The sequence below is a fragment of the Mus caroli genome, unplaced genomic scaffold (genome assembly GCF_978045245.1).
Source record: "Mus caroli unplaced genomic scaffold, Mus_caroli_1 scaffold_8, whole genome shotgun sequence".
In the NCBI taxonomy this organism is placed as follows: domain Eukaryota; kingdom Metazoa; phylum Chordata; class Mammalia; order Rodentia; family Muridae; genus Mus; species Mus caroli.
The window spans coordinates 19,838,811-19,864,446 of NW_028227263.1; the positions used below are offsets into that span (position 1 = coordinate 19,838,811).

Here is a 25,636-nt window from a genome sequence, read left to right on the forward strand (position 1 = left end):
TGTATTCCAACTGCAAAACCTTCTTAAGCTTGTGTCTAGTTCACAGCAGTGAGCTCACTTCTCCAGCACCATGATTCTGAGTGTTAATCGGACTTTACGTGACAAAACACTCGAGAAGCCAGTGTCAGAGGGTCCTGCCTGGTCAGTCGGCTCCCTGCTTCTAGACCTGGAGTTAGGCAGGACAACATGGTGAGCAGAGATGCTCACCTCATGGAGATCAGGAGGGGTGGTGGTGGTCAGGGCAAGGTATAGTCCTTAAAGACATGTAACCCCACCTCCTAAAGTTTCTAGAACCTTCCCAAATTGCTACACCAGCTGAGGATCAAGTGTTCAACACATGGGCCTGCGAGGCCCATTTCAAACACTAGCCTTAGCTGAGACCCTAAGCTTAACTTCCTTGGGAGGCAATCCCAGGGAGTGTGGAGGAGCAAATCGAGGAAAGGAAGCACTGCTGAGCAGGTGATCACCGCTGGGCACTGGGTTCATAGGAGGCTCAGAGTCCAGGCCGAACTGCTTGCTCCAAGGTCTCTCCGAGAGATGGTTGGTTATTCATTAGTTCCCACCCAGCAACAGCTCAGGATCCCTCCTTCACTATGAGATTCTCCTCATCTCCCACCCAGGAGACCAAGTGCTAAAGGAAGGAAGCCCCCAGGTAACCTCAAGCTACACAGGGCCTATGGCCTGGGCCAAGGAGACATACGTTGGGGGCTGCCGGGGGCTGCCAGAGAAAGTCACCTGCGGAGCAGACAGGCTAGTGTGACATTAACCAATGCAGTTCTGGTGCAGTCCACATGGATGTTTTAGTCCTTTCTAGATTGTTCTAGCAGAAAATCACGAAGTGGGAAGTTCATCTGGTTGCCATGTCTTATTTCTTAGGCATCCTTGTTGGCTTCAGTCCTGCCAGACTTGCTCAAAGCTCCCCACCCAAGATTGTTTTGGGGACCAGATTCAGCAAGTCACCTCATCTCATGCAGAGTGCAAGGGGCTCTTGAATAACAGACATTCCTGCTATGGAGAAATTCGTAGGATTTACCATAACTCCTCGTCCTCCTTCAATCGGGGACAAAGCCAAAAGCCAACTTTTTTTATTCCCCCTAACAAGGGTCTAGTGGGCAGCCAAGCTAGCATGGGTTCTTAGCTTGGAAAACTAACAGCATTAGAGCTGTGGTTTTCAACTGTGGACTATGACTCCTTTGGGGTTCGATGACCCTTGCATGGGAATCATCTAAGACAATTGGAAAATATAGGTATTTACATTGTCATTCATAACAGTAGCAAAATTACAGTCATGAAGTAGCGATGGAAATAATTTTATGATTGGGGGTCACTACAACGCAAGGAACTGTATTAAGGTCACGGCACTAGGGAGGGTTGAGGACCGCTGCAGTACCCATGGTTGCTTTCATCTGAACCAAGGCTTACAGGGCAACACACCACATCTGCTTCTGCTTGGGATGGTAATTCTGACTCTAAGTGCCCATACTCCAGGGCTGGTGGAAATGTACAGGCCCTTCCCCCTACTGCTACAGTGCTGCACCACGGTTGTTCCCCCCCCCCCTGCCCCCAAGACAGGGTTTCTCTGTGTAGCCCTGGCTGTCCTGGAACTCACTCTGTAGACCAGGCTGGCCTCGAATTCAGAGATCCGCCTGCCTCTGCCTTCCAAGTGCTGGGATTAAAGGTGTGCACCACCACGGTTTTATAGTCTGATGTGATGTCATGCAAAGCAGGACAGGGTTTGGTCCTGGTCATAATCCTCTTCCTTATACAGGCTACAGTCCCCAGTTTCCTAGGTACTAGGATGCTCTGGAATTCAGCAGTTTTTAGATTTGTAAGGTAACATAGCACACAGACTGCCCGTTCCACAGCCCGACAGCACACTGTACTCACATGCACACATTTACACATGATAATAGGACCTGTTTCTGTGGTCAGCAGCGGTCTCTATGAGTTCATGCCAAACTATGGCCAAATGAGTTCTAGAAAAGCTCCCAGGTTTCAGAATTTCTGGGGATTATAAGGTGCAGGGCAAGATATTATAGTCAGCCCGGTGTGGTGGCTTATGCCTGTAATAACAGCACCCAGGAAGCTAAGGCAGGAGGATTGTGAGTTCAAGGCCAACCTGGGATACACAGTGAACTCCGGGCCAGCTTGATCTACACAGAAGGCCCTGTCTAAAATTACGTATGGAATCACTAATTTACATTTGTTTTGCTTCCACTGTGTGCTAGCCAGGCGCTGTGATGTTGCTATTTTACAGCCGAGAATGATGAGACATAGTCCCTGTCAGCAACTCTAGCATTAAAGCCTGATGCTGCGCTCAGCCTCCAACCCCACCCGCCTTTCTGGCCCAGCTCACATCTGTTGGGGACAGACATGGGAAGGGGGAATGAGGCTGGGAACTTCAGCACTTGTGGTCTAACCATTTAGACTGAGGCTCCGGCCTATTGTGCAGGCATTCCGTATGAATGACACATTAGCAAAGCCACCCAGGTATGCCTCAGCAGGCAGTGCAGTGGCCAGGGTAAACTTAGGGACGCATGTCCCACGGCTCATCGTTACCATGGAAACATATACATGGCATTCAGAGAAAGCCAAAATCTGGGTTTTTTATGGAAGGTTCTCCTTACTTTTAATTATAAAAAATGCTTTAAAAACAACTTTATTAAGGTGTAATTTGCATATCATAATCTTTTCCCATGTAAAGTATGGGATTTTTAAGTAATTTTTAGTAGGCATTGTGATAGTCTAATTAAAAGAAAAAAACCAACACTTCCATTAACCTTAAATAAATATCACACCCAATAGCAGCTGCTGTCCGTTCTCAACCCTGGGTGGCCATTGTTCACGCTTTAGCTCTGTAATCTAGCCAAGTCTTGAAGTCTCGTAGAAACAGATCATGCAGTGTACTGCCTTTTATGACTGTCTTCTTTCATTTAGTGCCTTCTGTTTGAGATGTATCCATATTATAGCAGGGACTAGAATCATATTCCTTTTTATTGCTACAGAAATGCTCATTGTGTGGACATACCACCCTTCCTTTAGAGACTCCTCAGTTGAAGGGAACTGGGCTGTTTCCACGTTCAGGCTCCTGGAATATTGATGCCGTGGACATTACAAACAAATGTTTCTCTGGACTCATATTTTTGTTTCTCTTCACCATAAACCTAGAAGAGGAACTGCTGGGTCACACAACTCAGCATGCTTTTAACCTCTGTGTGGCCAAGGAGCCATCACCCAGGCCCTCAGCCCAGTCTCCTGCCTGTCCAAGGGAAAGTCATCTTTTACTGCCCTGAAGGTGACACCTACCTCTTTCCCTGCCTCACCAGGCTAGAACTCACCTAATCCCTCATCTTTCTGCCCTACCCCCAATTCCCACCCACCCCTAACCCCAGCAGAATCTGCTCAATAAATTCGGGCTTTGAAGATGGGAAGTAAGCAGGAAGCCTTTTGCTAATAGGTTTTGCTTTCCCCTTACCTCAGTGAGGGGTGGGGCCTGAGATTCCAGGGGCTGTTCAGCAAAAGCAAAAGAAAAGGGGAAAATATAGAAAAGTACAACTGTACGATCAGATTTGCGTTTTACTCAAGTTCTATTCCCTTAAGAGATGTCACGGTCTACTGAGTCATGTTTGCCCTTGGCCTCCCTTAACTGGCTTGGATCTATCATTCTCATGGGTGTTTACTCCTTTGCGAGAATAAAACCCAGTCTCCTTGGCATGGACACAGCCTTTGCTGGCCCCTCAGTATCCCTCTCATCTCTTGGTGTTCTCTTTGCTCCATGTTGCCCAACTCTGGGAGCTTGTCCCTCCTTGGGTCTGGCTTGCTTTCTGACCTCTGCCTCAGTCCCTCCTTCACTACTCGACTGTAGTTCACTTCCACCTTACCCATTCCCCAGGGAGGTTCTATGGGCTGGGGAAGAGGGATGGGAGCCATGGGGAAGGGGTCTGTGATAGGATTGGGTATATGGTCCATGTATTAGGAACACTGAGGGACATCTGCCCAGCTCCTGGACTGTGAGGCTGGAGGCAGAAATGACAGTGGGCGAACCTACTATATTTTTAGGGCTCTGTAGCGTGATAGTGGGGGAGCCAGAGAAAGGGAGAGAGAGGGCCTAGGCAGGAAGGAGACAGGAAACAGAGGAACATGGCTGGCAGTCAGGCCCACTGTGACAGAGGGTCACACCTGTATGGAGGGAGACACAAGAACAGAAAGGGAAAGAATGAGCAATAGAAGAAGTGTGAGGCAGACAGGCAGGACACAAGGACACAGCCACATAGGCCTATCTCACCTGCTGCCATGGGTATAGCTGACTGGTTATCAAAGTGAGCAGGGGCCTATCATGTCACCTCCCGAGAAGGCAGGATTGGGGTCTGCCAATGGAGGCTAGAGGGTGCAATTCAGTGGTGGAGTGCTTGTCTTATAGGAAAGGCCTTGGCTTCCATCAGAGAGGAGACATAGACCCTTCCCCTTCTATACTAAAACCCTGAGGTGCCTCCTTTGTCCCCCATGGTAATTCCTCACCCAAATACTTGTTCTTAGCTTTCTAGGGTGAGTGCACGGACACAGACGGAGGCCAGGACTCACCTGAGTCAAGAGCTCCTGGAAGTAGGTAGCCCCTCTCACTCCCCACCCCTCAGGAAAACAGGTTCATCTCCTCACACACCAGCGGTTCCAAGCTCCCTTCCATTTTTGAAGTTGTTGGGAAGGCCAAGCCACACAGGCCTATGCTTATTCCTTCATGTAGGAGCTTAAATGCCATCCGCAGCCTGGAAAGAAACGTGGGTATGTGAATATGCCGGGGTATTGTATGACTGCCAAGGAGAGTGGCCAAAGTGCTGATGGCACCAGTGTGTGCCTTCTATCCAATTCCCTTCCATCAGATCTTCCTTCAGCCCCATCTGAGCTTCAGCTACAGAGCAGTTCACAGAACTCAAGAGGAAAGTGTTACCCTAGTCAACGGGAGCCAGAATGAGAAGACCAGACACTGGGCCCTAGAGGTTGCAAAAACCCAGTATCCTGACATTGGCAGCTTGGATGCCTGCTGGGGACTTCCTGGTGTATAAACTGCACCTTCTAGCTACATCTCCTTAATTTGGTGGAACCACAAAGATTCACCCCCATGACTTACCTTCCCAAGATCTACCTGCTGAAACCTAACTTCTAGCATTGTGGCCGGTGAACTGGGGTGGGATGTGCATGCAGGCCAAAGCAGCTGCCAGGAGGATGGGAACCCAGTGTGGCCAGCATTTCTGACTTTTATAAGAGAAGCCAAAACTCCCATATTTTAATGGAAATCCTCCAGCTTTTAAATGTTGGCCAAAAGCCTCATCCGTTCTCCTGGCTTTCACCAGCACCTGCAGGTTGGATTCAGCCCTCCGGCTGCCAGCTTCAATCGTGGCTGCATGTGTTTCTATTTCTGTATATGTAATGATTGATTTTACTTCGAGTTATGTCCTTTTCCTCATTAGCCTCAGGGAACAGCCGTGCCAAGACTCCTGTGACTGTCCCCATGCTTGGCATTTAGATGATGTTGCATGTTAGCTCAGTGACTGAGGTAGAGGGTTCCCAGCATGCAACAGCCCCCATGGGGTCTGAAGGTTCTAGTGGGAAGCCAAGCACTGCTGGCTGGAACAGCCTGGAAGTGGGAGAATCCTGGCTGCAGGACAGACAGCTCCTGGTCATTTGTGATTCAAATTCCACAACATCCTTTGCACACTCCTGCAAGCCGGGGACTGTTTAGGCCACCAGGCCATTCATACAGATGAGCCTGGCCTCAGGCACAGGGCCAGATAGAAACTGGCCTTCTGGGGGAATTGGAAAAGGTAAGAATTTTAACAAGTTTAATAAAAATGGGAAGTAAAACCTGAGCTGGTGGAACGGCTGGTTTCTGTCAGTTATAATGGACTTAGAGGACTGGTGGAGCAAAGGATGCTGGGAGCTCAGGAGTCTAGGAGAGGCCTGGGAGGCCCAGGAATAAGTCCTAAGTCTTATCCACCTTCTTCCGAGTGGCCAGGAACATGTCTAGCATCAGCCCTAGAGGAAGGGCTTAAGTAGGCAGCCAGTAGGGAAACTGAGGTCAAAACCCCATGGCAGTGGGGGAAAGTCAAGCTTTTGGAATCTGTTAGATGCAATGTGTAAACCATACTCCAGTATGTCCAGGAAAGTTCACATAGCCCATGAATGACCCAAGAAGGACCCAATTAACCCTAGGCCTCCCATCCCCTATCTCTCTACCAATGTGCTCTGCCTTCTGGGCATGGCACCCACTTTTAGAGAAGAGGAAAAACAAGTTCAGAAAGATCAGCTAGCATGCCTAAAGTCACACAGCCATGGGTGGGAGAGCCAGACCCAGAGTCCTGCAATGCCCACTCAAGACTGCACATCACCTCATGTGTCTCTTTGCTCCACCTCTTTTCTCCACTGCCTGAGGCCAGGGCTTGGTCTGTCTCCTTTGTTCCCACACCTTTCTACTTAGAAGGGGATGGTTTGAACTTCGTCAGGATCCAAGACATTCCTGGGGTGAGCACTACACATTTTCTCCCAAGTGAAAGCAGGCTGATGATTACTCTGTGGTTGGCTCTCAGGATGACAGCTACACAAAGCCCAGGATGTCCTCTACCAGTTTCCAGAGCCTAGTGACATGCCCTCTGATTCACATGATGGGTAGGGTCAGAGACCAGAAGTTACAGAGATGGATGGAACTGTCTCTGTGTGACAGGACAGAGAGACACAGAAACAGAGAGACATAGAGAAAACCTAAAGAGAGACAGAGAAGTTCTCACTGAGGCTGAGAGACAGATATGGTTCTAATCTCTGTCACTGACACCATCCCAATGTAGTTGCCTCCACACCCCACCCTACCCCTCCATCCTCCCTATGCAGCAAGTGCTGCATCCCCAAGGATTGAAATGGTCCTGGGCTCCTGGTCAAATGGTCAGAGCAGCCAGAGGTTGGTTCCAGCTTGTGCTGATATAAGGACCCCTTAACAAGGTAACCAGGAGGTACAATGTCAAGGTTGATTCCCAGTGCCCACAAGTCCAGTTCAGAAAGAGACACTCCACAGTCCAGGCCAGAGCTTGATGCCCCACAGCACAAGGGCACTAAATCAAGATTGGTAGGAAGCAAAAAGGATTCTGGGATTGAAGCTTATGGTGCCTGGGAGCCCAGGTATATGTGTAGCTGAAATACCATCTCAACCCTGAGCATCAGGCAGCAGAGCTGGACCCAAGTTGAGGAGTCCTGGGAATGCATACAACAGCTGCTGAGCCCACAGTGGTGACCAAGTTTGGTTATCTTGGTGTCTCTGATACTTCCTGAACCACTGAGAGCCAGCCTTTCTGAGTGTGTCATCTGAGAAAATTACTGGGTATCTATATGTGGGTGTGTCCTTCCTGTGTCCAGCCACCAGGGAGGGCCTTGCTGTAGCTTCATAGGCCGAGATTGAGAGCTTCCTTGAGAGCCATCCATGCAGCTTGTGGCCTTCATCTTTGCTGCCAAAGCCTTCTGGGGCCTTTTTTTCAGGCTTGAGATCAACTTGACGTCCAGACAGCTGAGACTTGACCTGAGACAGAGTGGTAGTTTTCTGAAGGTCACCATGTAATTTCATCTCATGATACATTGCTTGGTGGTGGCTGCAGGTGGTAGAGGAGAGAGATGACAGCTGCTCCTGAGAAGATTCAGTCCAGCCAATGACCTTGGGTTTTCAAGGCTTGGCTTAGAACTGCAGGGAAAGGCTGCTATGGGGGTTGGAGTGACAATAGGGTCTCAGCCCTAAAGGTCTCTGACTGTGCTATGGTTGTGATGTTCCTGGTGGGTTTCTGCCTTTCCTTTCTGCTTTCTTTCAAGGCTCAGGCTGTGCCTTGGAAACTTGTTCTCCAATCTCAGACCATGTTGATCACATCCTACCCCTACCCCATAGCCTAGCCAATCCAAGCACTCAAGAGCCACCACTGCCATGCTTGATCCTGGGGTAAACATATAGTTTTCATCTGTGGGATACTCTGTTAGACTAGCAGCCATGAGCTTGGAACTTGTGGGGTCACTATAAGGAGGAACCATTCCTACGGCTGAGCACAGGAGATGCAGGCCCCCTTCTTCATCACCCTAACACCCATCTCATGCTGTTCCTATGTACATGTTCGCATGTCTTCAGTGTCTTGAGTTGTTGTAGCTTCTCTCGCTTCAGTTGCAGCCGTGACAACACCACTTGTGACCATGACAGTTCTAACAGTGCTGAGATGGCACTATCTTCCGAATACCAAGTCCTTGGTGAGGGGCAGGTAGGGGGTCTTCATGGAGCTATAGAATCTTTCTGGAATCTTAGCTCTGCTTTACTGCCTCACTATGACAAGTGTGAACTTTCTGACCATCACATCAGAGCCATAAGATTCCTATGAGCTGCCTAGAGCTAACTTGCCAGCCTGAGCCTCTGGGATGTTGGTGGTCCAATCATCAAGTGCTGAAGCTGTACAAAGAAATATGAATTAAACTAAATGTAACCGGGTTAAATTCAGCAACTAGCAGGAAATAAAAACAAGGCAGACTTAACAAGAAGTGTGCTCTAAGAGAGGTAGATGTTCAGACTAGAGAAGAATGGGTAACGACACACCTGGAAAACAGGAACCAAAGTGGTCTGGGGAAACCCTCTCCTTATCTGACTAAATAGAATCCAAAAAGATCATAAGGGTCAAGGAAAGATAGATATAAAAAAGAATAACAAATCAAGAAAGCATTTACTCATCATAGTTATGCAGTTACCTGGCAACACAGGATTTAGAGTGCCAGATAGTTGCTTCTCATGATGTCCCAGCATGACAAAAATGGTGATGACAAGTAAAACACCAAACAATAACGTGTGAAACCTCAGGAAGAAATAGTTAACCGCACTGTGTGATCAGAGATGTTTAACATGCTCAGAAACAGAGAAACAGAAGACCTAAGTTAGAATTACTAAGTATATAAAGGGTTATATTATCCCAACCCCAGATAAAGCCCTGGAGAATAATACATCCGTTTCAGAAACTCAAAAAGTGTGTTAGATCTGAACCCAGCTCACTTGGTTTTCCAAAGCTGTGTATCATTCTTCCTTGTGTGGGTGGGAGCATGGGTATGTGCATGTGTGTGCACATGAATATGTGTTTTTATGTGTGTTCGTGTGCATGCCGTGAGTATATGTATCCTTGTGTGTGCATACACATGTAAGTGCATGTATGGGTATGCACTTATATGTGTGGAAGATAGGACCTGGTAAAGAGGAACTGATGAAAGGCTGGAGCTCAGTTGTGGGATTGGTCTCAGGAAGGTTGGTCCGGGATGTCTGGGTAATATAGATTGAGCTGAGAACTTGGTTCTCCCAGCAGACCTAGTGCAGTGAAGTGTAACACTAATACTAACACAAATACTAGTGAGATGAGGCTCACAGCCATTGCCTGCTTTGGCTAGCACACCTACAATATTCACCAAACTTTTGCCCACGTCATGAGTTACCTATTATTGTGTAATGATACTGCTACAGACTTAGCGACTTAGGGCAGTGCACATTCAGTGGCTCTCAGATTTGTGGGTCAGGATATGGTTTAGCCTAGGAGGGTCACAGTCAAGGAGCTGCCCGACCACAATCTCTCTGATGCATATCTGGTAAAGGGTTTGCTTCAGTCCTGTGTGGTTGTTGGTAGAATCCCATTTACTGTGGTAGATTTCAGGGCTTCAGGTCTCCACTGTCTGTTGGCTGGAGATTTGATGTGGCTACTTACACCTTTGGGCCATCCTGGAACAGATGAACTCCTTAGAGTAGAGGCACCACGACCCTGTGCTTTCTTCCCATCATCTCTATAAGAGCGATTGAGGAGAGAAGGTGCCTCAGTTTTGTTATTCACCCATGCCTCAATAAAAGGCACCCTGGCAAATGTGGCAAAGGATGCTCTGGGGCTAAAGAGTTAAACGGCATAAAAGTCATCTGTCTTAGTCAATGTTGATGTGGCTGTGACCATGACCAAAAGCTGCTTGGGAAAGAAAGGGTTTCTTTGACTTACATATCCTGAATCCTAAATAGTCCACTGAGGGAAATCGAGGCAGGAGTTGATGAAGGAGTGATGCTTATTGGCTTTGCTCAGCTTATATTCCTACAGGACCCAGGACTACCAGTCAGGATCGGCCCCACCCACAATGGGCTGGCCCTCCCACATCAATCACTAGTTGAGCAAATGTCCTACAGGTTTGCCTACGGCCTGATTTTATGGAGGCATTTTCTCAGTTGGGATTTTCTTCTCTCAGATGACTCTAGTTTATGTCAAGTTGACATAAACTAGCCTGTCCACTATCCCTCTAGTTTGAGTCATCTTGGAAGCAGGTGAGAGTTTCCTAGGATGCTGGTTTCCCTGGGCTCAGTGGTTTTGTTAACGTGGCCACGTCTCCAAGGGCTTTTTCAAAGCCCATGGAACACAACCTCCAAATGCCCTAGACATGCCATGACACAGAGGAGTAGCAAGATATGGACACCAGAGAAGACTCTCTCTAGTAATGAGGAAGTAGGTACAAAAGTCCTTAGGCAGAGTTATGCCTCAGGCTGTCTAAGGGTAACACGAAGGCCAGAGGGGTGAGAGCCAAGATCAGGACTGACTATAGACATCTCCATTGACATAGCTTAGTCAGCCCCTCATGGTGGATTTTTAGGGGTTTCTAAATACTGTAACACTCACCCTTGAGTATATATCTGCCCATGGATGAAGTGTATCTCAGGACATAACCCAAGAGCTGGAGCTGGTAACTCTAAGGAAATGGTGTCACCTTTATAGCCATTGCCAAAGTCCCCTCTGTAGGGACAGCCCCCGTGCTAGCTGTGTAAAGCGTCCTTTCTGTCCCTTTCCTCTGTCCTCACTCAGTCATCTTCCCCCACCTCCACTCCAGAAGCTGTTTGTCTTCTCGGGCCTGCCTTCTCTCATCCCATCCCATCTCCCCTCAGATGGCCCTGGAGTCCAAGAGCTCTCAGAAGACCCCGAGGACATGTTTCTTGATAGAAAGTCTACACTCAGGGACAACTCTCCTCATCCATGGCCTCTGTGGTCTGCTCTTCCAGAAGCCGCCAACTCCCATCAGCTATTTTGAGATGAGGAGTAAGCACAGGCTAGTCTGCTATTTGTCCCTGGAAAGGTGGCGGCTGGTGGTGTCAGACACAGAACAGAAGGTGCTCTGCCTCGAAGGAAGAGCTCTGTCTCCCGGGTTCCGCACTCTGGATAGAGCCAAGTCATAAATTGCCTATCTGGCACTATAAGACTTTGACAGGCCTGGGAGTCTGAAACTCATTCCCTGGACATGGTTAGTGCCTGAGGTTGACATCTGGACTCAGGGTTGATCATGCCTGTGCTCAAATACACAGTTCCTTTTGTGCTGTGCTGCCTGGGTCGGATGTTTTTCTCTCTGGGCTTTAGTGTTATCTGTCCAATAGCCTGTGGCCATCTCAGTTTGCCTGGGCCAAGACAAGGACTGTGTGGGATGGTTGGAGTGTTTTGCAAACTATGCTTGAGAATTGAGGGTATTATTGCAGGCTGTCTGTGGCGAGCTGCAAGACAGTAGCCTGCCCCCTCGTTTTCCTTGTGTGCAAGCAGTTTCCTGATCGGAAGTCCAGAGCAGGGCATGCTATTCACCTGATGCCAGGGACAGAGGGATGGAAGGGCTGGCAGCGAGGCTGCAATGGGCAGGGGGAAGACATCGTCGTGTTCACCCTCAACCTGTTGTGGATGTGTCCTTGTGCATGCAGCACTGCCTATGGGCAAAGTGGGAGAAGGGGAGAGAATCCAGTGTGGAGCTGCAAATGGGAACAGTCTTTGGCTTGTTTATCTTATGGGCAGATGAGCTGGGGGGCCTGGGGGGTGGCAGAATACTGAGGAAGATAGAGAGGAAAAAATCAGAGAGAGAATCAAAGAGACATCCTGAGAGGTAGAACAGAGACAGATAAGAGAGGGACAGGCAAGAGTGACAGAGAAAGAGATGAGAGAGCCCAGAAGGAAGCCTGGGCAGGGTCCCACGCAGGTTCCAGAGGCCCCCGTGCCTCCCAGGAGGTATTTCTAGCAGGCTGCATTCTCTGGCTTTGCTTTTGTTTTGGAGACTTGCTTGCTGCTTAGTCCAGGCTGGTCATGTAGGTTGTTATGTAGCCCAAGCCCAGGCTGATCTTAAACTCAAGAGTCCCCTGCCTCTGGTGTCCAAATACTGGGACTGCAGGTGTGAATCACACATCTGGTTGAAGTGTTCACACTCAGTTGCCATGATCAACAAAGTCAAGCCATCCCCTTCCTCTGGTGTCACACACACACACACACACACACACACACACACACACAAGCATTGTCCCTAATGATGCTGAAGGAAAGCTGGCTTTGAACCTTTGCCCTCTGGGTGCTCTGCCTCGGGATTCTCAGGCTTGTCACTCACAGGTAGGTCACACTTCTAGAGTGTGTCTTAATGTTCTAGAGGGCTGCTGCAGCCCTTGCTTCTGGAGTGCCCCTCATCTCCCTCCCCAGACACTCTCCCAAGAACTGTCACCACTGCCATAGGCCAAACTCACTTCCACTGACTTAGCATCTTTGTCTAAGTGACTCAATTTCAATGCAGCTGAGATTTTCTCAGAAAGGGAACCCTAGATCTTGCTGGGAAACCATCAGTGTCCCTGGCAGTGGAGGGAGGAAGACAACACCAAGCATTGTCACTGAAAACTGGTGTTGTACATGATAATGGGGGACTCCCCCCTCTAGGACATTCGGCAATGTCTGCAGACATGTTATGCCGACAGTATGTGTATGTACATCATACCCAGGTGCCTTTGGGTGCTGTGCTTCAGTTAACCACTGCAACTAATGGGGAGAGCCTGGGATGCCACAAAACAGCCTGCAATACTCAGGGCAGACCCACAGCCAACATCACTCAATGTGTGTAGTGCTGAGGTTTATAGATCCCAGCCCATAAGCAGCTGGAGCCAAGCAGGTGTGTATGCATGGGACAATTCTGACCAGCTTAGGGCCTCTGCCTCCAGGCTCTGCAGAAACACCTGGAGATGCTTTCCTGGCCCAGGAAAAGAACCCAGGACACCAGGTCCCTGCTCCTAAATTCCAGGCCCTTGATGGATCTTTTAAAAATGTTTCTTTTCATTTTAATTGTATATTATTTTGTGTGTATGAGTGTTTCTCCTGAATGTATGCCTGGGCAGCATGTGTGTATGCCTGATGCTCAGAAAGGTCTGAGAAGGCACATGATCCCCTGGGACCAGAATTAAGGTGGTTGTGAGTCACCAAGTGGATGCTAAGATGCTGGTCCTCTGTAAGAGCAGCCTGTGCTCTTAACCACTGAGCCAGGGGCACCCTCTCAGCAGAGGAGGATTTATCCTTGTAGACAAGACCCCACGTCCCAAGTACTGCCAGTTCCTCACTTTCCCCTGGCATGGAGGTGACTGTTCATAGTACCCTCTTCCTGCTCTCAAAAGTCCCAACTCCTGTAGTAATTCTCTGGATCCTCCAGACCCCAGATCTTTTAGTCCCACAGGGCAGGCAGAGAGCCCTGGGGCACTGAGACCAGGCAGGACCATCCACTGAGCTCTGGTGTCACCATGCACTCTGCATTGGCTCCAGCCTATGGACCAGAGATGCTTTTAGAACTGCACACTGTTTGAGAGCCCCTGGGAGTGATTCTGAGGTCATGGTTCTTGAGACAAGGACCAGAGGTCATTTCCCCTGGAGGCACCTAGTATCTATGGCTTTGGCCAGTGAGTTCCTGGGATAGACATGCAAGAATAGACAGGATCCGGGAGGTCCTGACTAGAGAATGTGTGTCTGAGGGGCTGACTGTGGGAGGGGTGGAATGGAGGTACCTGAAGGGAAGCCAAGCCTTTCGGAAACCCTGACTCTTACCAACTCTACATTCTCTTGGCCCCCATCCTTTTCTCCCCTGCTCTCTGGCACTCCCTCCCCACACCTCCTCCTCTCCTGCCTCCTTGTCATCTCTTCCCCTCCCCCATTGCCTCCTTTGCTCCACCTCCTCCTCTCTGTGTCCCTCTTTCTTCTCCTTGCTCCTCCCCCTCTTTTCCTTAGCCCCACCCTCCTCTCTCTCCTCTCTCTCCTCCTCTCATTCATCATCTTTCTCCTCCCTTGTCTTAGTTTCTCATCTCTTCCCTCTTCCCCTTTCCTTCTGTTTCCTCCCCCCACTCCTCAATCCCTCTACCTCCTTTTACCTGGTGGAGGAGAAAGCTGTTTGATTATGTATTCTGCCTGTCCTGTTTCCTCGGTGCAGGCTTTTGAAATCCCCAAAGCCACAATTTGCCTCTTGTTTTCTGCCTCTCCTGCAGCTGAGCCCCGAGGCCATGAATGTTTTATATCTAGCTGCCCAGTGAGGAGGGCATGGGCTACCAGGAGATACTGGATGAGAGACATATTTGTTAATATTAAAAATCACCCCCTACATACTTACCCTGAGTCACCGAGACCCCCAGGACCCCTATGGACCTCACCCGCAAGGCCTGAGCTCCTCCATAGCCTCAGGCTGGATGGGGGTCGGTGGAGTACACAGGCTGCCGGGAGCCCAGGAAACCCACTGCGTGACATTGGAAGGTCCCTGTTAAATGCCACCTCCGATTTGGGCCACTTCACTTTAAAAGGCAGGATCCACACAAGAGCAGTGCTAATGACTCAAGTGGTCTGAGATTAGACCTGTGGAGAAGGGCAGAGAGAGCCGACAGTCTCTGCTGAGCGGGCTGGGTGGAGGGCGTCCCACTAATTGTCACACTCTGGAGAAGATGCCAGCCAGCTCGAGCCCTCATCCTCAGAGGGCAGAGCGAGAAATTAGCTCAAATTGGAGCTGGAAAGATTTAGGTTATATGTAAGAAGGAACTTTCTCAACTCTGAAATATGCTACCAAGAGAGGCTGCGGGTTCTCCACAGAGAGGCTAAAAATAGCTCATTCTTTAAAAATAGGTCTGGGCTGCTTTTAAACACTGCCAGCACAGGCATGGGGATGGTCTGCAGGGCCGTCTCCCTGGCCCTCTGCCCCTCTGCCCCAGACATTGGTCCCTATGGGGATGGCATCTGGATATCTCAGATTTGTGCAGAGCAGCCTTTTCTACAGCCCTGCTGAACCACCCCAGCTCTAACAGGGAAGGCTACTAACAGGGTTCTAACAGGGAAGGCTACTCGCTCTAGCCAGTTGCTCCTCATTTACTTCTGGTTGCTCTGACCCTCCCTGTTGCTGTACCCCACCTCTGAGACTTGCCAGGGCAGTCTGGTCCACCTCCTGCTTCTCAGTTCCCAAAGGGACTAACCACCTCCCGAGAGAGGACAGCAGCCCTCCCCGATGGCTTCCAGCCTGCTTTTTCTTCTAATCCCTTCCCTACTAGGCAGTCAGAGGAGACTTCTAAGAAGCACATCTGGGTTTGGGGTGCAGCTCAGTGGCAGAGTGTGGGGCCATGCATGAAGCTCTGGGTCCCACCACTGCCCAAACAAACAAGCCAAGTATATCTTGCAGCAGGAACATGATTCCCCATGCTGAGATCACAGGATCTCAGAATCAAGTCCAAACCCCCGATGGCTTCGAACTTTCCATGAAGGATCCTATTTTCCCCTCCAGCATCTCTCACTCCTGGCATGCCCTACCCAAGCCCCATCTCAGCTCCACTTTGCCTGGAAGCTGCAGCCTAGCCTCTCCCCTGCTTCTTTCAGACCCTCAGCTTGGATGGTACCCACTGTAGGGGCTTCTCACTCTACAACCCTGGACCTCCTGTTTTGACTGCCTTGACACAGAAGTCCCCATTCCATTTTGAGGCAAGCCCATATATCCACCCGTAGTCCATGCCTCCTGCTCAGAGAGAAGGCCTGGTGCTTCCAGCCCCAAGGACTCTGAGGCATACTTACTTGGAGTGTAGAGGAATGGCAAGATGCACACTGCTCATTGGGGTGGGTCGTGCCTGTAGCTGAGGCCATCCTAGGCTAGAGAGTGAGAGTCTGTGTCAAAAAAGCCAAGGAGTGGGGGATGAAGGGGGGGGGGGAGCTGCCATGTGAGTTTGCCTTATGAAGCATCTTTTACAAACAAACAAACAAACAAACAAACCAGGCATGGCAACCTGAGATCCTAGCACTTTAGAGGCAGAGGATGGACAGAGGATCAGGAGTTGAAGGGCAGCCTTGGCTACTGGAGAGGCACTAGAGGGAGAGGGAGGGTAGGAAAGTGAAAGGGAAACAGGAAGGAAAAGGGTGAAAGGAGACTACTGAGCAGTTTCCCTACAGTGTCCTGCCCCTCTGTCCACTCTGCTCCATCCTAGCTGACTAGGACAGACTGGGCTGAGCTCAGGGCAGACCATAGAGGAGGAGACATTGGTCACAGGCTTTTCTCTAGGCTGACCCTGAGCTATAGGAGCCATTTAGAACAGAGGGGACAATTAACAAATCAATTTGGCTGTGTGACAAAGGGGAAACTGAGGCTGAGAGTGAACCCAGCTGTACACTGGGGAGTCAGTGTCCTTTGGCCATGAAATACAGATGGAAGTTTCAGGTTAGTCACAGCGATGGTAAATTGGTAAAGTCCTACTGTGTTCCTCCAACAGTACCCCATAGAACCCCTGTGTGTGCTTGGTGCTGGTACTCAGTATTCCAGCCAGGGAAGGGTGGAGGGGAGAAGTTACCGAGACCAAGATCACACACACACACACACACACACACACACACACACACACCCCTACGCACTCCACTCTCCCCATCCCCCTCCTCCAGCTCTGCTCCCCATCCCCCTCGTCAGCTGCGTTATTGCATTACTCCATAAGCACGTGATTTGAACATTTTAATTTCATCTGTGGCCTCTCAGCTCTCTCATCTCAAGATGACCTGCCTGGCAATGCACTCGAGGCTGCCCATGAATAAAGTTAATTTCCCATAAAAAAAAAAAAGGAAAGGTAAGGAAAAGTCTAGCAGCCAGCAGGCAGACAGTACAGGTTCAGTGACAGGCTGCATGACCTGCCAGGTTCCCCAGCAGGGCTTGCCATTGCCCCCATCCTGCCCTCTTGAATCTGCTTCCAGCTCCAGTGCGTCCCTAAATGCTCTTCTTGGTTCTCAGGTTTCTGGGATTGCTAGCAGCTCTAGATCACCTCCCAATGTATGCAAGAATATTTATTTAGACACGAATGCTCCCCAAGTGTTCTCTGTAATAACCGAGACTTTAATAACATCTTTAATAACAAACCTTATTATAAGCTAATTAATCAGCTACCTCTACGATCGTGCCATTAAACGGAGCATGGCAATCATGCAAGATATTCAGCCCTGCAAAGAGAGCTGAGCCAAAGTAGCCAAGGCTTGGAAACTAGGTCGCTGCCACTGCCCCAAGACCTCACCCTGTGCAGGGGCAGTCTCCAGATCAGAGGGTGTGTCCTGAGAATGGGTCACCTGGGTTCAGATCTGCTAGGTCTCGGGATGACTAGGGAGCAGCCCTTTCCCTCCCCTCCCCCACAATGGGACAAAACAGGATTTGGGAAATGCTGTGTGTCAAATCCTGAGTGGTTAGGTCCACCATTCTCTCCACTTGCATCTCCCAGCCTTGCTTATCTGGGCTGGCTTTAACTCATGAGCTCAGGACCCAAAGAATGTGCTGGAAAACCCCATATGCTTTCAGCTTGTCTGCACTTTTCTACATCTGGAAAGACTATTTCACATCTCCTCCATCCTCCATCCTCCGATGCCCCATTTGCCTGCCTAGCCTCACTCATGGCTAGTGACCTTAACTCACCCTTGCTCTGTGGTGAGGAGAATGGGAGCTTGTCATGGAGCTCAGTCAGAGCCTGTGGTTATCTGAGGAAGACCTTTACAAGATCTGGCCTGTTCATGTTTCCTCATGGGAGGAGGAGGATCCTGAGAGCCTCACCTGAGGTCCCAGCCACTTTCTTGCCATCCACTTACATAAAGCCTGGCCTGACTACACAGGGCCTGAGGGGGGGGGGCAAGAGTTAAAGTGGGTGGGGATGGGTGGAAGGTTGAGGGAAACAGAGGTCATCTTGCAGCATCAGAAGATCGTTGTCCACGCTGTCTGAGCTTCTCAGTGGTCTAGGTGCAAGAGTCACCCACACTCCTGAAAGTAACCCAGACTTGGGTGGAAACCATTTCTTATGTCGGTCAATGCTCTCTGAATGGGTAACTAGAAACCAACTCCCCAAGAAAGCACACAACACCATTCAACTCAAATCTTACTCACTCAAGTTCCCGTTCCCTTGTACCCTTTGGGTAGAGCATCTAAGTTGCCAGCTAGCTACTGGATTCTAGGACCCTCTCTCATCTGTTTTGACACCTTCTGTTTGGCTTCTAGGATTGGCCTTGAGTTTCCGTGCACCAGATGCACACACCCCACCCTACCCCACTGCTATTACCTGATCATCTAAGTAGGAGGTAGACCAGAAGCTCCATCTCCCACTTGACCTCTACCCTTTTGCACAGTCTCTCCCCTGCCTACTACTCTGAGACCCTGAGCCTGGAGCTTCCTCTATCATTTCCAATTCAATTATTCTCAATCCATGCCCTCTGAGAACCCATCCCCACACAATACTCCAGTGGGAGTCTGTCATGGCGACCTGTGGTCTCTGGTTGGCCACATGGGTAACTCTACTATCCTGTTCACCTTTCTTCTGATATCTACTCTCTTGAGTGCCCTTTCCCCTCGACCCCAAGCTACCCCAGTTTTCTTTCCATGCCTGTCCCCAGGTTAGCTTCCTCGGCTGGTCTTGTGGCTCTGCTCAGCCCCAGATGCCTCTTCTCCTCCCCTCTTCCAGTCTTTCTGCTGTCTCTCCCAGGCTGTCACCTCGTTTCTTCTTCTATGCTGATGATCCCTTTCCAGTTCTGACAGCTCCCAACCACAGAGTGTACATTAACTGCTCACTCGATATCTACAAAAAAAAGAAAATAACCATTTCAAGCAGATATGGCCCCTGAAAGATTCCACCCACCTAGACATCTTCCCTTCCTCTCTTGGGCTTTTCTATCTCAACAAATGCATTGTCGGGGCTGGTGAGATGGCTCAGTGGGTAAGAGCACCCGACTGCTCTTCCGAAGGTCCAGAGTTCAAATCCCAGCAACCACATTCATGGTGGTTACAGATGGTGGCTCACAACCATCTGTAACGAGATCTGGCACACTCTTCTGGAGTGTCTGAAGACAGCTACAGTGTACTTACATATAATAAATAAATAAATCTTTAAAAAAAACAAAACAAAACAAAACAAAACAAAAAAAAAACAAATGCATTGTCATCTGCCCAATCGCTCAAACCAAAGGCCAGCCTGGACTTTAAGACAGCCAGTCCACCCACCAACACCCACCAACACCCATGTCCACCCACCAACACCCACGTCCACCCACCAACAAACCCTACTGGCATGAAGCCTCATCTTTTTCTGTTGCTGAAACAAAATACTCAAGACTAGACATTGATATGAAATAGGCGTTCAACTGGTGCATGGTTCTGGATCCGTGAAGCCTGGGAGCAGGATGCTGATGTTCACTTTGCATCAGAGTGTTGGGTCTGACAGTGTACTGGCACCTGGGGGAGGCATCATGTATTGATAGAGTAAGACAGGCAGCTTCCTCTGCTATACCAACATCATCATCTACCTTAAGCACCCTCACAAGTCACACCTCTAAATGCCATGATCCAAATGTAGGGGTTACGTTTCCAACACATGACATAAGCATTGGTGGGACTCTGGGTTTCAGTCACTTGTCCAGCCCAGCCTCTTACCTAGGCTCCTTTCTTCTCCCTTCCCCTTAACCATCCCACTACCCCATGAGCAGTAATTGCAGTGCTCTTTAAAAGATAGTGGACTTGATTTGAGGCACAATGGTGGAGACAATGGTGGAGTGCATTCCTAGCGTGCATGGCCATGGGCCTGGTTTTCAAAGCAGACTCTTTAAAGTGCAGAGTTCCACTGTGTCTTTCAGAGATGTACAACTTTCATTTATTGAGCTTTCTTAAAGTGTGGCCCTTCCTGTTTGGAGATAAGTAGAATTCACTCTATGGATCAATGCTGTTCTAAGCCAGTGGTTCTCAACCTTCCTAATGCTGTGAGCCTTTAATACATTTTTTATGTTGTGGTGACCCTCAACCATAATATCATTTTGTTGCTACTTCGTAACTGTAATTTTGCTACTGTTGTGAATGTAATGATATGCAGGATATCTGATCTGTGTGACCCCTGTGGGTGGGTCATTTGACATCCAAAGGAGTCGCAACCCACAAGTTGAGAACCACCATTCTAAACCAAGCCTGTGGAAATGAGTTATTTTGCCAGCAGCTGGGTCTGGCCTCGGTGCATAGCTGGGAGATCCTGTATTAGGTCTTGTACAGCCCTGCCGCCTCTCCCCTAACATCAGGAATGCCGGCTCCTGACACTACCTTGAAGTCTCTACGGTGAAATATCTGACACAAACTCAAGGGGAGGAAGATCTACTTTAGCTCATGGTCTTGGAAGGCTCTTGGCTCATGCCCTTGAGCAGAGAGCATCATGGTGTGGAGAGTCTCTGGTGGAGGAGACACTGGAATGGGCCAGGGCCATCATCTGGGGACCAGCCCCTGAACATGTGAGACATTCAGGGGACACTTCACATCTACTGTGTAACTCTTCTCACTAACGTTTCCTTTCCGTCTGAATGTTCACATAGGCTTCTTACTGTTCACACCACCAATGTATATTTACTTATTATTAGTGTGTGTGTGTGTAGGTGTGTTGGGGTCAGATGACAGCTTTCAGTAGTTAGTGCTCTCCCTCCACAGTGGTCATCAGGCCTGTGTAGAAAGGATTTTCACTCAGTGAGCTACCCTACTGGCCCCCATTTTACAAATCAAGAGATCATACTCCTGAGAGTCCTGGTGACTCTTAAATCCTTTAGGCAAGGGCAGGATACACCCTTGGGAATCAACTGGAAGAGGCTCAGGGAGGCAGGAGGTAGGATGCAGGAAGGCTCATCCAGGGGGCGGGGCTTCTGAGACAGGCAGCAATATTGGACCAAGTGAGCCCTGGGCAGGAACACAAGGGAAAGCCTTCTCCTTCCAGGCCATGGCTCCCACAGTAAAGTGTAATGATTAAAGTGTGTATTGACACAACATGCGCAGTGGGTGTCTGGATTGGTGGCACAGAGCACAAGTGAGATAGGAGCAGAGCTATATAATGTGGGTGAGCATTCCCCCCCCCATCTGAAATTCTGGGGACCAGAAATATTTAGAGTACTTTTTTGACCTGAAGTATTTGTGTATGCAAATTAGGTATCTTGGGAGGGACCCAAGGTTAAACAGGAAGTTCGGTTTAGCTTTATCTCCGCCTAAGGCACCGTTGGGAAGTATTTTTTTATATGATGCTCACACCTGTGTTTTGACTGTGACTTGTCACATGAAGTCAGGGGCAGGCTTGCCGCTTGTCAGCACTGAAGAAGTTTGCGATTTTAGAGCATTTTGAATTTTTTGAATGTGTGTAATTCTCAACCTGCATAAAAGAATCATTCAAAGCCAGTGGAGAAAGAAGGAGGCATTCTGTTAGGGTTCAAAGCGACGAGCTGATAACTGAGGAGGTGACATCAGGTCCTTCCCTCACACCATGCAACAGGCTGAACTCTAGATGCACTAATAAACTTCTACAAGGGTTTTGGGAAAGTACAAGAGAATGTGTTAAGTAGACACAGGAAGCAAAAGGCAGAAAAGGCTAATAGAGGACTCAGTCAGCTGCAGAAGTGTAAGGCAGAAGCAGCTTTATCCATAATGGCCGAAGCCTCGAAGCAACTGACTTGTGCTTCTATACACAAATGGATAAGTAAACTGTGGTCCACCCAGATCTTGGAGATCTCTTCAGAAATAAGAGCAAATGAGTGTGGACACTTTGCCCCTTCTTTGAATTGGGAACAAAACACCCATGGAAGGAGTTACAGAGACAAAGTTTGGAGCTAAGACGAAAGGATGAATCATCTAGAGACTGCCATACCCAGGGATCCATCCCATAATCAGCCTCTAAACGCTGACACCATTGCATACACCAGCAAGATTTTGCTGAAAGGACCCTGATATAGCTGTCTCTTGTGAGGCTATGCCGGGGCCTGGCAAACACAGAAGTGGATGCTCACAGTCAGCTATTGGATCAAACACAGGGCCCCCAATGGAGGAGCTAGAGAAAGTACCCAAGGAGCTAAAGGGATCTGCAACCCTATAGATGGAACAACAATATGAAGTAACCAATACCCCCCGGAGCTCATGTCTCTAGCTGCATATGTATCAGAATATGGCCTAGTTGGCCATCAGTGGAAAGAGAAGCCCCTTGGTCTTGCAAACTTTATATGCCTCAGTACGGGGGAACGCCAGGGCCAAGAAGTGGGAGTGGGTGGGTAGGCGAGTGTGGGGGGAGGGTCTGGGGGACTTTAGGGATAGCATTTGAAATGTAAATGAAGAAAATACCTAATTAAAAAAATAAATTAAAAAACAAAACAAAACAAAAAGAACAAACGAGCACTCCACCCACGAGAAGACATGGAAGGACCGAAACACTTAATTCTTGGTGACAAGCCAGCAGGGAAGACACAGTATGGACTCCAACACTACCACACGTGGAAATGCCAGAGAGGAGACAGGAAACAAACGTAAGGCTGCTTGGGCCTTTGGGAGGAAGCAGATGCACCAGGAGGGTTTTAGAGACTTGGAACTCTTCTGGATGGCACTGAATGGCGGCCATGCATCACTACAGAGTTGCCAGCCCCACGACTGTGCTGCACAAGCGGGAGTCAAGGGGCTCACTGTGAGTTTTAGTGACTAGCAGTGTGCCCACCATGGCTCCTCCATAGGAAAGCGTGTCCCACCCGGAGGAAAGAAACTGACCTTTGAACTGAGGGTGTGGCGAGGATGCGAGCACTCGGTGCCTGCCAATCAAGCTCCTCTGGTAAACAAAACTTACTGCTGAAAAAAGAAAGATGTGTACAGAGAAGACTAGCCTCAGGATTAGTAGCCCGAGCACAGTAAGAACTTATACCAAGCTACAGGGAGATGGTGTGTGTGTGTGTGTGTGTGTGTGTGATGTGTGTGTGAGTGTGTGGTATAGTGTATGTATGGTTTGTGTGAGTATGTGTGTGTGATGTTTGTGTGATATGTGTGTGTGCGCGCTTATGAATGTGTGTGGTATAGAGTATGTATGGTTTGCATGTATGTGAGTGTGTGAGTATGTGTGGTGTAGTGTATATATGGTTTCTGTGTGTGTATGTGATATGTGTGTGTGTGTGTGTGTGTGTGAGTGTGAGGATGTGTGTATGGTTTGTGTGTGAGTGTGTGTGTGCAGGTGAGGGTGTGTGTGTGTTTGTATGATATGTGAGTGTGTATGTGTGTGTGTTTGTATGATTTGTGAATGTGTGTGGTGTGGTGTATGTATGGTTTTGTGAGTGTGTTTGTTTGGTATGAGTGTGTGAGATGTGTGAGTGTGTATGTGGAGTATGTGTATGCTGTATGTGTGGTGTGTGACTGTGTGTGAGTATATGTGTGTAGTGTGTTGTATTATGGCGTTGTGTGGCATGTGTAGTGTATGTGGTGTTTGTGTATGTATGTGTGTGTACATGTAGGTGGTGTGTAGTGTTTGAGGTAGAGTGTAGAGTCTGTGGTGTGTCTGTGAGTGTATATGTGGCATGTGTGTATGTGGTGTGTTGAGGTCTGGTCTGCTGCTGTGTATTGTAATGCTAAATACTGGCTGCTGAGATCTAGTTGCCCTTTGAACAGATCTTCAGGGATAAGGAAATCCTCACATACACTAAGTGATGCTATGAAACCTGGTTAAATCTTTATTGGTTAAATAAAGATGCTGACAGCCTGTAGCTGGAGAGAAGAGAGGTAAGCAGGATTCGGTTGCCCAGCTTGGGGTCTGAGGCAGAGACCACGAGGAGGAGAGAGAGAGAGGAAGACACCATGGGGAGGTGGATTGTAAGAACATAGCCATGAGAGCTGGCCAGTCTGAGTAGGAACAACCTGGATGGAAAATGGCAGGTTGTATCTCAGGGTTATTGACAGAGAAGTAGACAAAATAGCATCGGAGGTTGATATCTGCCCAGCTCTAGTGCTTTTATGGCTTATTATAAACATAAAGGTTTGTGCCTTTTATTTCGGAGCTAAATGATCTAAGGTGGGGTAGAAACCCCTAAACAACTCAGGGGGATAAGATTAAATCCAGGCTATTCTGATTTGTATAGTAATAGTGAGGCAAAAACAAAATGGAAAACAAGAAAACAGAAGAAAATAAAACAAACTACACAACAAGAACAAAACTCAAGAGACTCGGAATCTGAGCCTGTCCTGTTTAGTTTTTTATTTTGTTTCATGGTTTGTTTTTATCAATTTGACACAATCCGGAGTCATCTGGGAAAAGGGATCCTAAATTGAGACAATGCCCCCCTCCATTTGATTCAGCCGACAGACAAGTCTGTAGGTTATTTTCCTGACTGATGGTTGATGTGGGTGGGCCCAAGCACACTGTGGGAGGCACCACCCCTGGTCAGGTGGTCCTGGCTGCTATGAGAATGCAGGCTGTGCAAGACATGGGGAGCAAGCCAGTAAGCTGCATCCATCCATTGCTTCTGCATCAGCTCCTGCCTGCAAGTTCCTGCCCCGACTCCACCCTTGGTAGGTAACTACCTTGGATGCTACCTGAGAGCCGTGACATGTTGGTCTCCTGTCTTCCTCTCATCATCTACCCCCTTCCTCTTCATAATTGTCTCCCTCCTTAAGTCTGAGTCTGTAGCTTGAGGCTGACCACACAGGAGGCCTCAGATGACATGGTCTATAACCTGTTCCCCAAGAGAAATGCTGTTTTGTAATAATCCTGGTGGTTGGAATGATCTGTGCCTGGTGGGCATCAGATACCGAGGCTACCTTATTTTGGGTTCCTTGAGATTCTCCACACTTGCCACAATCTTCATCTTTGGAATGAGGAAGGATTGGAGGCTCAGAGGGGTCAAGTGCTTAGCACAAAATTACACCGAGAAAGTGTGATGGAAAACAACCCATCCCCCTACTCCTCCAGCTCACAGCTTTCCAACCTACGTCATACACTGTGCATGCTCAGAGCTAAACAGTCCACAAAACACTTGCACAAAGCAGCTGCACTTGCCTGTGTCCCAGGTTACCTTTGTGTCACCATAATGACAATACCCAACAGAAACCCTTAGGTTTAAGGGGAAAGGATTTATTTTTGGCTCACAGTTGAACTCCACCCTGGTCGCAACGACAGGCTGTGCAGCTCACTCATGGGAGCAGGCGTCTGGTAATGGCTGTTCACATCATGGTGGACTGGGCGGCAGAGAGCCAGACAGGTCGAGAGGCAGGGATAATGGCCCTTCCCTGTGAGCTACCACCTCCAGTTGGGCCCCACTTCCTACAGCATCATAGTTTCCATAAAAACACCACCAGCTGCAGCGAGAACAAGTATCCAAGACCTGAACCAGTGGGGACAGTCCTTGGAGGACAGCTCAGATTCAAACCATACACTATCCCATTTAAAAAACAAAACAAAACACTGGTTGTGTTAAAAAGAAATTTGTGAAATTGACCTTATGACCCTAAACAGTGAGCTTTGGAAAATACCCCAGGCCACTTGTGCCACTTGGTCTTTCTAACA

At 48.8% G+C, this 25,636-nt stretch overlaps 1 protein-coding gene across 2 annotated transcripts in view; it reads left to right on the forward strand.

The window, feature by feature from the left end:
* Nucleotides 1–25,636, forward strand: part of Gsg1l (GSG1 like) — a 199,688-nt gene that overhangs the window by 134,644 nt on the left and 39,408 nt on the right. The window lies entirely within an intron of this gene.